Source organism: Pelodiscus sinensis, chromosome 5 (assembly GCF_049634645.1).
Source record: "Pelodiscus sinensis isolate JC-2024 chromosome 5, ASM4963464v1, whole genome shotgun sequence".
Classification (NCBI taxonomy): domain Eukaryota; kingdom Metazoa; phylum Chordata; order Testudines; family Trionychidae; genus Pelodiscus; species Pelodiscus sinensis.
In genome coordinates, this window is record NC_134715.1 from 53,791,018 (window position 1) to 53,810,145 (window position 19,128).

At 42.7% G+C, this 19,128-nt stretch overlaps 1 long non-coding RNA gene across 1 annotated transcript; it reads right to left on the minus strand.

The window, feature by feature from the left end:
- Positions 1 to 785: 785 nt before the first annotated feature.
- On the minus strand, positions 786 to 18,797 carry LOC142829435 (uncharacterized). Its single transcript, XR_012903845.1, has 3 exons — positions 18,664 to 18,797; positions 13,829 to 13,943; positions 786 to 1,518 (listed from the first exon to the last, which is right to left on the minus strand). It is a non-coding gene; the product is annotated as an uncharacterized LOC142829435 (long non-coding RNA).
- Between the last annotated feature and the right edge of the window lie 331 nt (positions 18,798 to 19,128).

Below are 19,128 nucleotides of genomic sequence, written 5' to 3' on the forward strand. Positions count from 1 at the left end.
TGAGGAAAAAGGCAGGAGGGGAGGTGTCAGTGGGAGGGGGGACAGGGTGATGCTGGGAGAGGAGAGGGTAGGGGCATTGGGAGCTAAAGAGGGGAGGAGGAGGTGCTGGGAGAAGGCTTGAAATGAGGGGTGGGCATGAGGAACGTGGGGATGGAGCAAGGCATGTGTAAGGGCACAGGGGCATGAGGGGAGAGGGTGGAGAGGGGGTGGGCATCAGGGAAAAAGAGGGCAATGGGCACAGGGGCAATGAGGGAAGGAGGAGGCACCAGGAGGGTGCAGGGGTAAGGGAAGGTGCAGGTGCCAGGGGATTCTAGGGGTGAAGCAGAAGGGCAGACACCTGTAGGGGAGGGACCAGCACCAGAGGAGAGAGGCAGGGCAGGTGTGTAGAGGGAGGTGTTAGGAGAGGGGATGAGGAGGGGTAGCTCACATGATCAGAGTGGGGCTACTGGAGGAGTGGACACAGGGGGGATGCCTTTTTTCTATTTTTTCTCCAAAGGAGGGCCCTGCATAGAAGTACTATACAAGCAGCACTATACGAGTACAGAACACTCTCAGCATACCCAGCTCCTTCACACACACTCAGTCACTATCCTCCATTCTCAAGGCGGCAGAGGCCCTAATTCAGGAAAGGACTAAGCAAAAGCTCGCACAGTACAAACCAATCACTTATGCCTAAGTGAATTACTGAATCAGGACCTTTAAGACTCAACTATATTTACCATGTCTACAAGAAATTCCTTAGAGAGATGGCCCAGCCCTTTCAATGTCTAAAAATAAATCTCTCTGCTCTTAGACAAAGGGATTCAGTTCAGCTGTTTCTGTGCAATTCCATTTACATTAGACATCTGCTACAATATACATAGCTGAATCCAAATGAAGTTTTTTATTCAGTTGCTTCTTCAACCATTTGTAAAACACTTTTCTGATGGTCCCAAAATATATGCCTACATTTATCAATGTCTTCTAGATGTTTCTGGCATATGTTTTGGTTGAATAATGCCAGAGGTGCTGACACTGGCAACTGTCCAGTAAAGCTCATGAAAGTTTTTAAACTGCATAAAGTTTAAATCAGTATCATTTATTAGCTTTCTCCTCCACACTCTCTGAAAACCCCTTGCAATACAATACATCAAATGACAGAAATTTGTCTTTTACACACCTATTGATTTTTGCTTTGCCTTGTCTAATTCTTTTATAAACAGATTCCACCTATTTAGGCAAGAATGATGAACTCCAAACTTAGTTTGTTTTAGCTCCAAATAATCTGACTGTGCATGCTTATGGAATACTGCAGAACCCATAAAGTCCCTCTTAAAGATCTTAGTTTTCAAATAAAATTTTCCTTCCAGTTCTCCTTGTACAGATCCTTTGACTTTTTATTATGAATGATGAATTGCTTCAGCCATTTCTTTGGATTAAGTTTTGATATTAGGAGCGCCTCCAGCTGTTGCTCTTTCTCAGACATCAGGCAATAAGCCAGGCCTGCTTCATCCTCGCAAACACATTGTCCAGATATGCCTGGGGAATGGAATACCTAGTAGTTCCAATTCTGAACCCAGTGTTGATCATTATCATACCAACTGTTTTGATGTCCCTCCCCTAAACCATATGTGTAGTTTTCAATGGTTCACAGTAATGCTGGAAGGCCATAACAAGTGGGTTCTGCAGGGACTAGTTTGGGGACCCATTCTGTTCAATAACATCATCAACTATTTAGATAATGGCATAGAGAGTAGCCTTATAAATTTTGCCAATGATATCAAGCTGGGAGGGGTTGCAAGTGCGTTGGAGGATAGGGTTATAATTCAAAATGATCTGGACAAATTGGAGAAATGTTCTGAGGTAAATAGCATGAAGTTCAATAAGGACAAATGCAAAGTACTCCACTTAGGGAGGAACAATCAGTTGTACACTCACAAAGTGGGAAGTGATTGTCAAAGAAGAAGTACTGCTCAAAGGGATCTAGGGGTCATAGTGACCACAAGCTAAATATGAGTCAACAGTGAAACACTATTGCCAAAAAAAATAAAAAATAAATAAAAAAGGAAAACATCATTCTGGGATGCTTCAAGTGCCTAAAAGGGTGTCATGAGGAGGGAGAAAAATTATTCTCTTTAACCTCTTAGGATAGGACAAGAAGCAATGGCCTTAAATTGCAGCAAGGGAGGTTTAGGTTGGACATTAGGAAAAACGTCCCAACTGTCAGGGTGGTTAAGTGCTGAAAGAGGATAAAAAGGTTGTGAAATCTCCATCACTGAAGATATTTAAGAGCAGGTTAAATAATTATCTATCAGGGAAGAGCTAGAATCGAGGGTACTTGGTCCTGCCATGAGGGCAGGGGACTGGACTTGATGCCTGGAGGCCCCTTCCAGTTCTAGTATTCTGTGATTCTATTTCCCTTCCCAATCACTCAGTACTGCCTTTTCATCATGACCTTCATACACATGGTCATCCTTCCTGTTACTTTCTATTTCCTATTTCCTCTTCAGTTTTCCCCGCTAGTATCCCACTGTCCCATCTCTTTCACCCACAAATTTTACCATGTGGTGATATCCTCTAGATTTGCTTCAGCTTCATCCTCCAAGCATGCTCCTGGTGACCTCTCCATTAAACCGTCTATCTCTTATTTAAACATTGCTGCTGTATAGAACAGCCAAAATTGTAGGGCTGAGACATGCCTTTTAGTTCTAGCACCTATACCAGCATCCAGCACTGGCAACAGAAAAGAGCCCCCACAATATTTCTTCCTGCTACATAATGGAGCTATGTAAGGGTCAGGTCTGCAAGGTATATTGCGGGGGTGAGAGGAAGTGCAGGATCCCATAACAAAATGCCATAGCACATTACAGTAACTGGAACCGAATGTTTCCCTTCTAATCTTATCAATGTATTTTCTTTCTATATTTCAAACACATTTCTCCACTCCACTGGTCCACATCCTTTACATTTTTGAGACCTGTTTCCTTCCCTCCAATCAGATCCTTCCGAAATGCTGCATGACTTTCACAGAGTCAGCTCAAGGTATGGGCTGACCGGGCTACTGCCCGGGGTACCCCACTGTAGGAGGCACCGCGCGGGTCTGCCGGACCGCATGGGGGTGAGACCACGTATGTGCCGGGCACCCGGGGGTTGCCACGTGCCCGGGGGTGGGGCTGCGCATGCGCCGCACTCCCGGGGTCTGGGGCGCGCAAATGGCTCAGGCCGGCCCTGTACTTTCAATACATATCCAAAACACACCTCTGTCACCAAGACATTAGTTCACGCCTTCACATTTCCTCGTCTCGATTGCTGCAAATACCTTCCCTGGTTATCCTTGCTCATATTTCTCCCTAGCATATTGCTATACCTGCTCTAGATCATAGATTCCATTAAGCTGCACTCCTCACTAACTGAACTCTCATTGATTTGAGGCAATCAATTATCCTTCTATAAGAAAGCATTTGTCACTACCTGATCAAACTGACACATATTTCACGTCAATGAATTAAACTAGAAACAAAATCTTCACCTTTCATGAAACCATAAACTGACTGCAGCACCTTCTAAACTTTACGTAACTGCCATATGTATTTCAGAACACATCAAGTCAGTCACTTAAGTCCAGCTGAAAAAAATGTCAGCGATTTTTAAATTTAGCTTTGAAATTCAATGAGAATCACTTTTGAGAATAAATGGAAGTGCATTATAAATTGAAATGGGTCAAAGCCAAAACTAACAAGATCTTTGAAGGTCTCAAATAGTTCATTTTCAGTGAAGTCAGGAGAATCCCTGACTTGTTACCTGGCAGAATTACTGTATTGTCAGAGCTCATGAACAGTTTGTAAGAGCTGCAATTTCCTAGGCAGATTTTTATATTACAATCGCCCCTGATTTTTTTCCTATTGTCAGGCTGCTCACTTCTCATACCAGCTGCTCCACCCACATGTTTGCTTGCACATAACTTGATATCTCCATCTGATATAAATTAGAGCAGACTGAAGCAGTGTAAGATGATGGCATGGGGTGACTCTGGGGGAGCTGAATGTCTGGCAGCAGATTTACCACAAGTACAAGATTTCAATCAAGAGAAATGCAATAAGAAGAACTGGGATAAATCTGAAAAGATATGAAATTATGTGCAGACTGATAAGGTACTAAGGACTCTCAAATCCCTTGATTGATCAGATGAGAATCCTCAAGAGATCTCTTAGGAAGTGGTCTTATATATGTACCTCGACCATCCTAAGTCCATCTTCTGTAAAGATGTCTCCAGGGTAAAAATTGTTTTCAGTAAAAGACACAATACACCAAACTTTCTTCTCCCACCAGATACACAGAACTTGTCAAACTGTTATATTATTTGTTGGTTTCCATCCAGTAATATGAACTAGCTGTCTAGTGAAAAAGAAATCAATGCCTCAGTCAAATATAAAGCATCAAACCTTCAAGAATGAAAAAATAAGTGTACAGTATTTTGAAGGTTATCTTGGAGTTAGTTAGGTGATAAAAGAACATTTTCCTGACTCTGTTAATCTGGTGGTGAATTCCCACCCACTCCCCTCCACTGAAGCAGGAAACATGGAATGTAGCACCAATTTAATCCTTTCAGATTTTGCATAGATTGGTTTTGAATTTACATTTGTTTAGTTATGTATATTTAAAGTCTTGCTTCACATTTGGTGAAGATTCTAAATCTTGTACAAAAACAGTGTAATAACTGTGATGGGCCTTGTTTAATTGAGCATTATCAGTATCTAGCTGAATCCTGTAAACATTTATGCAAGTAATTGCAATTGCACTGCCTTCACTAGACGGAAATAACCAGGATTTGTCTTTGCCGCTATTGTATGAAGAATCCTTCCAAGGCTACAGCTACACAGCATGTAGAAGATGTGATGCTCAGCTCAGATAGGCATATCTATGCTAGCTCCTCTTGAGCTAGCAGGCTAAAAACCATGGATGGTGTAGACACACCAAATAGCTACCTGTGCATAATCCAGACTGACCCCCTATGTTCATACTCAAACTGCCTGTGCTACAGCAGCCCCCCTGCTAATTTTAACATGCTGACTTCAGCAAAGCTAGCAGATGGTTCTCTGCCTGAGGTGCAAATCAGACATCTCAGCTACTGTGTGGATTTATGTACCCAAAATGACGAAGGCTGGATCTTACCTAGTGTTGCGACAAGGAGTCCTGTAGCACCTTATAGACTAACAGATGTATCGGAGCATAAGCTTTCGTGGGCAAAGACCCACTTCATCAGATGCATGTAGTGGAAATCTCCAGAGGCAGGTATAAATATGCAGGCAAGAATCAGGCTAGAGATAACGAGGTAAATTCAATCAGGGAGGATGAGGCCCACTTCTAGCAGCTGATCTGGAGGTGTGAACACCAAGAGAGGAGAAACTGCTTTTGTAAGTGGCTAGCCATGCACAGTCTTTGTTTAATGAGGAACCACCTGATCAGCATCCTGTACAGGAAACAGAAGAACATCAAAAAAGAGCTCTCCAATCTGGAGACTTTCATAAAAAAACAACCTTCCACACAAATGGACTTTACTAAAATAAGACAGGAGATCTACATTACACACTTCACTTCTCTACAGAGGAAAAAGGACTGAAAGCTGTCTAAAATCCTATCTGCCACATGGGGACACAACAGTGGTATCCCTAACTTACCCAGCAATATAGTCAATCTATCCAACCATACACTCAGCCCGGCAGAACAGTCTGTCCTATATTGGGGACTCTCTTTTTGCCTCACCACCCCCACAAACATGATATAGTTCTGCAGTGATCTGGAAGCCTACTTTCGCCGTCTCCGACTCAAAGAATACTTTCAACACAACACTGAACAGCACACTGACACACAGATACCCTCCCACCAATAGCACAAGAAGAAGAACTCCGCATGGACTCCTCCTGACGGTCAAAATGACAGTCTGGACCTATACATAGAATGCTTCCGCCGAGGTGCACAGACAGAAATTGTGGAAAAATAGCATCGCTTGCCTCACAACCTCAGTCGTGCAGAATGCAATGCCATCCACAGCCTCAGAAACAACTCTGACATTATAATCAAAGAGGCTGATAAAGGAGGTGGTGTTGTCATCATGAACAGGTCTGACTACCAAAAGGAGGCTGTCAGACAACTCTCCTATACCAAACTCTACAGCCACTTTCCTCAGATCCCACTGCAGAATACACTAAGAAACTGCACCATCTGCTCAGGACACTCCCTACACAAGCACAGGAACAAATCAACACAGCCTTAGAGCCCTGACCGGGGTTATTCTATCTACTACCTAAGATCCACAAACCTGGAAATCCTGGATGCCCCATCATCTCGGGCATTGGCACTCTCACTGAAGGACTGTCTGGATTTGTGGACTCTCTACTCAGATCCTATGCCATCAGCACTCCCAGCTATCTCCGTGACACCACTGATTTCCTGAGAAAACTACAATGCATTGGTGATCTACCAGAAAACACCATCCTAACCATCTTGGATGTAAAGGCTCTCTACAAAAACATCCCACACAAAGATGGAATACAAGCTATAAGGAACAATATCCCTGATGATGCCACAGCACAACTGGCGGCTGAGCTCTGTGACTTTATCCTTACACACAATTATTTCATATTTGGTGACAACATATACCTCCAGACCAGTGGCACTGCTATGGGCACCCGCACGGCCCCATAATATGCCAACATTTTTATGGCTGACCTGGAACAATGCTTCCTCAGCTCTCATCCACTCATGCCCCTTCTCTACCTATGCTACACTGATGACATTTTCATCATCTGGATCCATGGGAAGGAAACTCTGGAAAAATTCCACCACGATTTCAACAGCTTCCACCCCACCATCAACCTCAGCCAGGAAGTGGACCTCCGGTGTAGACTGGTCCAGGCTGAGGTTGATGGTGGGGTGGAAGCTGTTGAAATCGTGGTACAAATAAGTGATGATCACATAAACACCACCCTATACCAAAAACCCACTGACCGCTATGCCTACCTTCAGGCCTCAAGCTTCCATCCCGGACACACCACACGATCCATTGTCTACAGCCAAGCACTGAGGTACAACCACATTTGCTGCAACCCCTCACACAGAGACCAACACCTACTAGATCTTCAATAACCATTCTTGAAACTACGATACCTACAAGAAGTAGTAAGGAAACAGATCAACAGAGCCAGACGTGTACCCAGAAGCCTCCTGCTGCGGGACAAGCCCAAAAAAGAAACCAACAGAACACCACTGGCCATCACCTACGGTCCTCAGCTAAAACCTCTCCAACGCATCATCAGTGATCTACAACCCATCCTGGACAACGAGCCCTCACTTTCACAGGCCTTGGGAGGTAGGCCAGTCCTTGCCCACAGACAACCCACCAACCTGAAGCATATTCTCACCAGCAACTATACACCGCACCACAGTAACTAACTTAGGAACCAATCCCTGCAACAAACCTTGGTGCCAACTCTGCCCACATATCTATACCAGCGACACCATCACAAGACCTAACCAGATCAGCCACACCATCACTGGCTCATTCACCTGCACATCTACCAATGTAATATACGCCATCATGTGCCAGCAATGCCCCTCTGCTATATACATTGGCCAAACTAGATAGTCCCTACGCAAAAGAATAAATGGACTCAAATCAGATATTAGGAATGGCAATATACAAAAACCTGTAGAAGAACACTTCAATCTCCCTGGACGCACAATAGCAGATTTAAAGGTAGCCATCCTGCAGCAAAAGAAATTCAGGACCAGACTTCAGAGAGAAACTGCTGAGCTGCAGTTCATCTGCAAATTTGACACCATCAGCTCAGGATTAAATAAGGACTGTGAATGGCTAGCCAATTACAAAAGCAGTTTCTCTTCTCTTGGTGTTCACATCTCGTCTGCGTCTAGATTGGCATGATTTTCCGGAAATGCTTTTAACGGAAAAGTTTTCCGTTAAAAGCATTTTCGGAACAGAGCGTCTAGATTGGTACAGACGCTTTTCCGCAAAAGCACTTTTTGCAGAAAAGCATCCGTGCCAATCTAGACACACTTTTCCACAAAAAAGCCCCGATGGCCATTTTCGCAATCGGGGCTTTTTTGCAGAAAACAAATCTGAGCTATCTATATTGGCCCTTTTGCGCAAAAGCTTTGCGCAAAAGGGACTTTTGCCTGAATGGGAGCAGAATAGTATTTCCTCAAGAAGCACTGATTTCTTACAGTAGGAAGTCAGTGCTTTGCGGAAATTCAAGTGGCCAGTGTAGACAGCTGGCAAGTTTTTCCGGAAAGCGGCTGATTTTCCGGAAAAACTGGCCCGTCTAGACAGCCCTCCAGATCAGCTGCTAGAAGTGGGCCTCATCCTCCCTGATTGAATTTACCTCGTTATCTCTAGCCTGATTCTTGCCTGCATATTTATACCTGCCTCTGGAAATTTCCACTGCATGCATCTGATGAAGTGGGTCTTTGCCCATGAAAGCTTATGCTCCAATACATCTGTTAGTCTATAAAGTGCTACAGAACTCCTTGTCACTTTTGCAGATCCAGACTGATACGGCTACCCCTCTGATACTTGATACCTAGTATTGTGCATCATCCTTTCTCACTGACTTCAGTGGGAATCAATGGGACTCAGCACCTCAACGGTAAAGATGAGTTCAGCTGAATATTATCTGTTGCTAGGTGGTGGGAGGAAGAACAGTTTAGTGATTTGCATGCACTTAAGTTATTCTCTAAAACAGGCTCTAAAATAAGAGACAGAAAAAGTGTGAAAAGACAGGATAAATAGAGCTCATTTTGGGATAGTGGAAGCATAGAAGTGGAGGTATAGTCAAGATGAACAACAGACAGGTTTTTTGGTGATAGTAGCATATATCACATTACAAGGTAAAACATAGACAGTGTAAAGCAGACTTAGGAGTAATTCATTTCCTCAGTAGTTGTGCTGGCACACAGAGCAGCATTCTTACTTTACAAGGGGGGAAAAAAGCTGACACTCTATACGGTATTAGTATATGCCAGCTCATTTCAGGTCTTTTCCTGATCTCATTAAAGTCAATGATGAGACTCCCATTTACTGCAGCTGGGAGCAGACTTGTGCTCTGCAAGGAATATTTTACCTCACTGATCCATGTAGATCTTAAAATCAAATTGTAAATTTTAAAAAGAAATGTAAAGCTCTTCATAAAAATTCTTATATTAAAACAAACAGACAGAACTGAGGCATTTAGACATCCTAGCCAACATTCCCCTGATTTTTCTGTGTTATACCCACTTTCACACAGTAGAAATTACACCCCAGAAACACTGGCCTACTACAGATTTTGTGGGGATTTTTTTTGTTTTGTTTTGGAGGTTGTTTGTTTGTTTGTTTGTTTAAGTGGAGAGGGGGAAAAGTACCCATCGGTGTCTTTTATTATTTAAGCTAGAATGCAAAGTCATAAAAGTCACCTCATGAACAAGAACTTTGTCAGGTGGTAGTTCAAAGCAGTCTAAGTTGCAAGAATTAAACTGTTCATTATGTAGAGACCAACTCCTGTTTATCTAGAAAGGATAGCTAGTAATTTCCTTGCAGGAAAGGATATTGAAGTTACATCCAATATACAGTGCTGTATTTTAGCATAGTTACACCAGATGGCAGACATGGGCTTTAGTTAACCAAGAAGACAGAAAAAAATTATTTGTAAAGGAGATAAAACATAGTCGTAAAATCCCAGCACTTTAATCAAGACAACTTGAAAAGATAAACTACAAATTTCAGCCAGTTTCACCAGACAACATGCACTGAGTGTTCCCAAAAGCCTCCATGACTTTACCCTTTTAAAACCATGGTAAATGTACTGTATCTATAGTACTCTATTTGAAATATCAGTGATTTCACCATGGCACTGATGTCACAGCTAATGTATCATGCCAATGGAGGAGGTCTAGAAAGGTTTTGTTTATACTCATCAAGTCCCCAATCCTTGAAAACACCTATTTACATGCTTAACTTTACTACCTTGAATAATCCTGCACATTGATACAGATCTGCAAGATTGGGACCCAACATCTCATACGTGATAACTCTGAATGAGTATGCCCTTAAAAAAAAATCAAATGCAACTTGGCATAACTAAGTTCTAGTGGGATTTCATGATGACTAATATCAGCACTATAGTAAATGACCATGGGACATTCAGAGGAGAAGCTTGACAGCCAAAATGAAGGCAGTCCCAAGATTTTAAAGGAGGAACAGAGTCAAGGTAAAGCAATATGACTTTAGTTGCTGAAGTTTTGTAGGCTAGCTTTTTTTTTTTTTTTAATTGTCTTTTTAATACAGTTCTATATGCAAGCAAGATAGTCATGCTGGAATGGAACTCTCTGCTAGACAGAGTTTTAAAATCATGTTAGCCTTTTTTTTGAACCATGGTATTTCTTTCCGAAATTGGCAACTGGCTAGATCGTAATACAGTAGAATGATCTCATGTATTCTTCCTTCGATTTCCCTTACTCCTCGTGAAATGAGGGTTACAGGAGTCAGAGTGAGAAGTCTTCCAGCTCAGCATTATTTTGAAATAATGGCTTGCTGTGTAGCTGTACCTTAAGGAGCCTCAGGACTACTCAGAGTGTTTTGTTTTATTTTGTTTCAATTCAGGAAAGCTTTGAAGAAAAAAAACCAGCAGGCACGAAGTGACATGGAAAAGTAAAATGGGAGCAAGCTAAAAAAAGCTTAAGTGCACTTAACAGAACAAACGGAAACATTTTCAAAATATGCCTTCGACATACTTGTCTTTTTTAAAATGTATTTCAAGTGGATGTAAGTGAAACCCCAAAGACAGATGCACAGGATTCAATATACGCATGCATGTAAGTGCACGTTCAACCAAAGGATAAAAAATCTCAAGGGCAGATGGGGGTGGTAATTGTGTATAGCACATGAATTCTTTATAAAAACATACACTAAATTTACCTGCCGTTAGTGAACTAATGTTTCACTCACATTCACTACAGCTGACCTGCGTCACTTGTAATGGACCCACATAGCTATTTGTGATTTGAAGTGATTAAACCAGCACCCCATGCTCTGCAGAAAAAGCTTTTAGGTTGTTCTATGAGTCTTTTAGAATGTGACAAAGATTGGGTTTAAACACGAGGCTGGACCACGAAATGCAGATTTATTCTGATCTTCCTGGACTATGGCACTTACGTAGTAGAAATAGTTCAGGATTTTGTTTCCTTTGGTCTAAAACATATGTAGCCTAGAACTTGCTATTAGATAACTATACAGATTATCTCCTCATAAAATAATTCTGAAAGCATTGATGCCAAAGGACAGATTGCAGCCAGTCTTATGCACATATGGAAGGAGGACCAGCTACAATGTAAAACTGATGCTTTGTATCTACAAACACTAGCCAAGTGCAAAGTTAGATTTGCCTGTTTCATATTCTGCCTCCACTCTCCACATACTGGGAAAGGAAGCACACAATTCCTTCGAATTGTTCCAAAGAGTAGAATTTGTCCCCCTTTCCCTATATAATTGGCAGCATAATCAGTTTTCCAAACCAGTTAATGCCCTAAATTAGAATTTTGAGGGGAATCCTATTAAAATCCTCTGGCTAGAATGGCTAAACCAAGCTACTTTCATAGCTAGTCAAGAACTAGTCATTCACTGCAGAAACAATGAGGAGTCCAGTGACAACTTAGAGCAGTGGTGGACAATAATTTTGGAAGGGGGGCCTCCAGCCTCGCCCCAGACCGTGTGGCTGCAGAAGCAGCCCCTCTGGGGCCGGTCCTGTTGAGGAGTCTCAGCCCAGTTCTGCCTCCTCTCCAGCAGTAGCATGGTGGGTGGAGAGGCAGGGATGAGCGCTTTCCCCCCGGCGGGCCCTGTTATTGCCTCGCGGGCCAGATCAAAGCCCATGGTGGGCCGAATCTGGCCTGCTGAGAGGCTTTTGCCCACCCCTGCCTTAGAATCTAAATGGATTTAGTAGGGCATAAGCTCTCATGAGTGAAACCCACTTCTTCGGAACCTGAGGAGCTGGGTTTTGCCCATGAAAGCTTATGCCCTAATAAATCTGTTTAGTCTCTAAGGTGCACAGGATTCCTCACTGTTTTTGCAGATACAGACTAACTCGGTTACCTCTCTGAGACCATTCACTGCAGAGCTCACCTTCCTTCCTCCCAACTGCACATCATTGCCTGTGCTTGGGATATGAATCCCATCAGAGGTGCATACACCCTGTTGTCTCTTTTACTTGATGTATTTAAAAATAACTATCTTTAGAGTATGTTGGGACAGAGTGGGTGCTATCTACTGAAGGGAAAGAATTCACATCAGAAAAATGTTGATGTCAGTATTGCACTGTTTATTGTATACTAAATCCCTGACATTTTAATATGTACACCAGATAGTTAGAAACTCAGTTAAACATTATATCCAAGGATAACCCTTCTTGCCGGAGCTAAAGCTTTGGCAGAAACTAAGGAATTTTTTCCTTATTTGGAGCATGCAGAGTTCAGACTCCAGCCATGGTTAAAACACAACACAGAGCTCTCAGGCAAGAGTAATCCTCTTGATTTCACAACAAATGACTAGCTATTTGCATGACTAAAAATACCAGCGTTTTCCCTGGATAATCCACTAACCAGTCAGTCTGGTCTACTTATTTCTCCATGACTCTAGGTCACTTGGATTAAAGACAGGAGACTGCACCCTGATTTGAATTCTGTGCCCTGAAAGTATTCTAGGGGCACTTTTATTTTAAATTCATTTATTGTGTTTCTTGCATTTGATAGCAGGTATAAAGTTACAGTATGCAGGGCAGGATTAAGAAAGCGGTTTTAGTGGCTGCAGCCCAGAGCCCAGGGTTAAGAAGGCACCCCCTCAGTCCAGGGCCTTGACCTATACCCACTAAAGCCTACATTCCAGGCTAGTCTATTCTGGTGGGGCGTGAGAGAAGAGGTGGTAGCAGCTCTGCCATTCCTCCTTCTATGGTTGGAGCCACATTACTGCAAAGCTCTGTCCTGCCACTACTCGCCTAGGGGCTGCTCCCCTACAGTTCTCATTGGCCATGAATCATAGGCAATGGGAGCTGCGAGGGATGGTGCATGCAGATAAGCTTGGGGCAATGCAGGCCGGGGGGAGCTACCTGTTCCCCACCACCATCTGCAGCTGTGCCAGGTAAATGCCCCACACCCCAATCCCCATCCCAGCCCTGAACTCCCTTCCACAACTTAACTTCCTCCAAGACCCGAAACCTCTACCCAGTCTCCTCCCCTAAGCCCACTCCTACACTCCAAATCCCTTGGACCCAGCCTAGAGCAAACTCCATCCTGCACTACAAATGCCTCATAGAATACTAGAACTGGAAGGGGCCTCAAGAGATCAGCAAGTCCAGTCCCCTGCCCTAACTGCAGGAGTAAACACGATCTAGATCATCCCTGATAGATGTCTGTCCAACCTGCTCTTAAATATCTCCAGTGATGGAGATTCTACAACTTCCCTAGGAAATTTATTCCAGTGTTTAAGCACCCTGTTAGTTAGGAAGTTTTTCTTAATGTCCAACCTGAATCTCCCTTACTGCCTTAAGCCCATTGCTCCTTGTCCTATCCTCAGAAGCCAAGGAAAACAATTTTTCTCCTTCCTCCTTGAAACACCCTTTAGGTACTTGAAAATTGCTATCATGTCCTCTTCTCAGGCTTCTCTTTTCCAAAATAAAGAAGCCTTTTTCTTTCATGCGGGCAGGAGGAGCAACCGTTGATGGCTTGCTCCCTCCCTCACCAAACACATCTTGGGTCCCCATGGATAGAGGCAGGGAGGAGAGCGCAGAGCTCCGGGCCATCATCTTACCTGGGTGTAAGGGAGGGAGGAGAAAGGGAGGTGCCTCTGGCTCCGCCTCCTCCTGCTGCCGTCTCAGCACCATCACTGGGCAAACTCAGCCACCATGGATGCGGGAGCTGAGCCACTGCAAAAAAATGCAGGGAAACAAACACTTGTTATACTTTTCCAGCAGGATTGTGAACCGTTAATAACTACTCTCTGAGAACGGTTATCCAACCAGTTATGCACCCACCTTATAGTAGCCCCATCTAAGTTGTATTTGCCTAGTTTATTGATAAGAATGTCATATGAGACCGTATCAAATGCCTTATTAAAGTCTAAGTATACCACGTCCACAGCTTCTCCTTTATCCACAAAACTCATTATCCTATCAAAGAAAGCTATCAGATTGGTTTGACATGATTTGTTCTTTACAAATCCATGCTGGCTGTTCTCTATCACCTTATTATCTTCCAAGTGTTTGCAGATGATTTCCTTAATTACTTGCTACATTATCTTTCCTGGCACAGAAGTTAAACTGACTGGTCTGTAGTTTCCTGGGTTGTTCTTATTTCACTTTTTATAGATGGGCACTATATTTGCCCTTTTCCAGTCTTCTGGAATCTCCCCTGTCTTCCATGATTTTCCAGAGATGATAGCTAAAGGCTCAGATACTTCCTCTATCAGCTCCTTGAGTATTCTAGGATGCATTTAATCAGGCCCTGGTGACTTGCAGACACTTGTTTAACTTGTTCTTTTTTTATTTTATTTTCTAAACCTACCGCCTTTCCACTAGCATTCAGTATGTTAGGCATTCCTTCACAGACTTCTCAGTGAAGTCCGAAACAAAGAAGTCATTAAGCATCTCTGCCATCTCCAAGTTTCCTGTTACTGTTTCTCCCTCCTCACTGAGCACTCCTCCTACCCTGTTCTTGGTCTTCCTCTTGCTTCTAATATATTTATAGGATGTCTTCTTGTTTCCCTTTATGCCTGTAGCTAGTTTGAGCTCGTTTTGTGCCTTTGTAATCTTGTCCCTGCATTCCTGTATTGTTTGCCTATATTAATCCTTTGTAATTTGTCCTAGTTTCCATTTTTTATAGGACTCCTTTTTTATTTTTAGATCATGCAAGATCTCCTGGTTAGGCCAAGGTCGTCGTCTGCCATATTTTCTATCTTTCCTACGCAGTGGAATAGCTTGCTTTTGGGCCCTTAATAATGTCCCTTTGAAAAACTGCCAACTCTCTTCAGTTGTTTTACCCCTCAGTCTTGCTTCTCATGGGACCTTACCTGCCAGCTCTCTAAGCTTACCAAAATCTGCCTTCCTGAAATCCATTGCCTCTAATTTGCTGTTTTCCTTTCGCTCCATCCTAGGACCTCTGGTGTCCCACAAAATCTAATAGACCTGGGCCCCCAAAAGAGTTAATCCAACCTTGCTGGTATGGCCAATAAAAGTATGTACTTGCTTTGGCTGGTATTTTTGCTCACATTTTCCTTGCTCACATGTTGATACATTTCAGTCTCTCCTCCAGAATAAATAGGCTTGCTGCTGGCATATATTTGGGGACACTACAATGGAAGAATGTGCACTGTGGCAATTGCGAGAAACTGGCCATGGCCTGTCAGTATCGAATGTGGTTAGCAGTGGTTCCCTACACTACAGAATGGGTAGTACTTGTTGCTAAGGAGACATGGCAAGGAGAACTAGTTAGGTGCACTGATTCAGCACATCACTTAAGCAACTTCTCTCAGTAAAGCTCTTTTGGATCCTCAATAGCCGTTAAAACTTCTGCACCCTAACAGAGGAAAGCACCAAGAGAAATGATAATACAGGATGAGCCTCAAAGCCAGGACCGTACTGTAAATTTCTTTGTGCAAGAGTGGGCAGGCAGTGTGGACACTCTATGGATTCTTGTGCAAGAATGGCCATACTTGTGCAAGAAGCCGAGAGTGTAGACATAGCCCATGTGTGCAATTTATACTGACTTTTTATAGATCTTCTTCTTGTACTCCGAGTGGCGCATAGGTCATCTACAAGTCTCCTCCACTTCACTCTGTCTTGAGACCAAACTTCTAGCTGACTCCAGGAGTACCCCAGTTTTATAGATCACTATAGTTTTATACTATTGGCTTCAATATAAATTAAGTGGTTTCAATACCCAGCAAGGCTGACAGCCACCACAGGCCTGGGGGAGGAGGGGAAGGTGTGGTGGGGCCTAACTCTGCACCCCAGAAGGGACAGGGCTTTGAGCAGGAGAGGAGCCAAGGGCAGTTAGCCCTTCTCACTGCCATGATTGCAGTGCCGTCCCTCCCCGGCCCCAGCCCTCCGAGCTGCAGTGCAGTGCTCCAGCTGTAATTCAAAGAGGCCATGGGCTCTGGCTGCTGCAGCAGTGGTGGCAGTGGCTGGGACACCAGTCTCCTTTGAATTTCTGGGCCCTGGGGCAATTGCCCCCTTTATGTTCCCTCTCCCCCTTTATCTCTGGTGTGCTATTTGCAGACCTGCCAGTTTCCAAAATGAAATGAGTAGTCTCATATAGGTTCAGGGAAAAGAAACCCAGTATAGCCTCTTTCATAATAAACAGCAAATGTTCAGAGGGTCATCCAACAAAATGTAAAAGATTTAGTATGGACATGACCTAAATCGCCAGTAAGAAATGAGAATCTTACTTTTATTTTTCCCTGCTTCAAAAACTATGATGTGCCATTTGCAATGCACCTTATTCTCCCAAAATGTATGAAATAAGAAACTTTAAAGCTGATATGACAATAAAAACTACTGAATATCAACTATATATCTGAGAGAGTTTGTCTGTCCGTCTGTTTTTTCAAGAACTCCTCCTAAGTGGTAAGAGCACCCCTCCCCGAGGTGTGCCCACTGGAGCTGCAGCAGCCATGGAGAAGCATTTCTCACCTGGCCCCAAGCTGCTGCAGTGAGAGAGGGCTGAGGTAGTCCTTTCTCCCCAGGGCAGCCTTCATACAGCACCCCTCCTCCTCAGCCCCAACCTAGATGATTGATTTAAATGAAGCATGTACACTTTCATTGTATTTTAAAAAAATAGAGTTAAGGAGCAAAGCAAAGCCAGGTACATCTTCTAGTACAGGGCTACTCAACATGCGACCCATTTGTTTGCAGCCCCCAGCTGGGAGCCAAAACAAAAAAGTAGTCAATATAATGGTCTTCTGTTGACATGCCTTTTAGTAGTTAAATTCCTGGACTGTTATTGCTCATTAAAAGTGCTGTTATATGGGTGGAAATTGGGTAAATATTGCATTTTATTAATTTCGGAACTGACTTAAATGGGGCCTGTGTGTTGTGTAGCCTTGCCTTAATCTTTCTATTCATGCCCATCAGTGTGAAAAACTATTTGCATATATATGCAACCACACTTAAGTTGCAGCCCTTGGCATGTGCTGTGAGTATCATTGTGGCACCAAGGGCATCCAAAGTTGAGTAGCCTTGTTCTAGTATATTATATTTGAGGAGGTGTTGTGTCTCTTAAATGGAAACAATATTAAACTTAAAATATCAAAATGCTGCTTTCTTCAGTACACTTTCAGAAAGAGGCCAGGTAACACATATTATGGTAACTGTCAAATTTGTTAGACATGAAACATCATTTTTAAATCCCCGCACCAAGTTATAATGTGGCATGTAGATACTTCTATTTTAAACAAAGTCTCCTCTCTAATAAAATGGTTTAGATTGAATATTTTCTGCTCTCAAACAATTTTATTGTAAGTTTTTGCACCTACCATGTTATGGCTTCTTCTTTCTGAACATTACCAATACCCAACCTTTCCTCTCTGCCTCCACTGATTAAACTCTGCTCAGAGCTCTGATCTTTCTGCCTTCATGGCTCCTCTTAAATTCATACAGTAGTAATCCACCATGGAAGGTAACTGTGGTAACTACAGAATGTGTACTTGCGGTTGGAGAAGTAGAGGATTAATATTGGTAGTTGACTTAGGTATTCATTTCCCAGTGGGAGAAGGTAAGGGATGTGTCCAACATGCTATGTATGTCACAAGCCTAAGTACATGACAGATGTGTGCATTAATTGTCAAGGGGTTTTTAGAAGATTGGGATGACATGTAACTGTTTGCAGATTTGTGGGAGTATAGGTGCTGACCAAGAATATTTTATCCTTTCCTGTGAACATTAACCTTTTTCTGTTGTAAGATAAAATCTTACAAAATCATAGCTCCTGACAGAAAAGGATTAACATACTTTCAGGCTTCTACCAACCTTGCATGCATCCAAGCCCAAAGCTACCCATCAGACTAATGACTGAAAGTTTGTGTACAACATATACATCAACATCTAAAAATAGAACCCAAAGGCAAATTTAAATATATATGTAGAGTGAACCAACTCCACCTCTGTATCAAGTTACGTAGACAGACTATATTTGTTTTTGTTTGTTTTTTTAAATGATTCCATCAACAGTGAAAGGACAGCTTGCCAAGGAAAAACAGTTCAGCCAGAGCTTAAAACATTTATGAAAAGAAACCAAACCAAAATTAGACTGAAATTTCAAAACAAAAATCAGAAAAATAGCACAGAATGAAAGTTAATCTTGCATGGAATTTCACAGAGATTAGCCATTCATTTTGTAGAGGAAAAATCAGGAATTTATGCTTCATTTTGAAAAACACCCCTATCTTGAGCTCTTATACAGGTCTCTGCTAACAGCTGCTGTGATAATCTACTGGTAAGAGGACCCAAGAGGAAGGGAGACCACAAGTAGCAGCACAGGAAAGCTGAGCAGGCTACAGAAGTACCTTTATCAAGATGCTTGGTACAGCAATACTGTGTCAAAGGGAACAGAGCCACCACAGAATACACATGGAGTCAAAAATGAACTCACCATTTCACTGTCACAGTTCACATATAATGGAAAGTGGGGGAAGAAACATTCCCTATAGGGAATAAACAGAAGTGAAAACTATAGAGTCCTATGTTACTTCCATTCCCTTCAAAATTACAAATTCCAAGCAGAAAAAAGACTGAAGACATCAACTGCTTGAGCTGCTCACCATGCAACACAGAAATTTGGCTGAGAAAATACAGCTGCTGCTAATCATTAACTGTGGTTTTAGGTGCCAACAACATCAGCACAGCTGCTTCCATTACCACCAAATGGGATAATCATCCACTATTGTCCTCCAGTTGATCAGAAAGACAGCAACAGTTGAACAGCTCAGGTGTTGTTCTCTTTTCTCCAATATAGCTTTTCCTTTAAAAATACAATAGAATTTAAAAAACTACTAAACTAACACGTGGACCTGTGGTACTGTAGCTGACCCCACACCTCCTTCCTAAAAAAGGAATT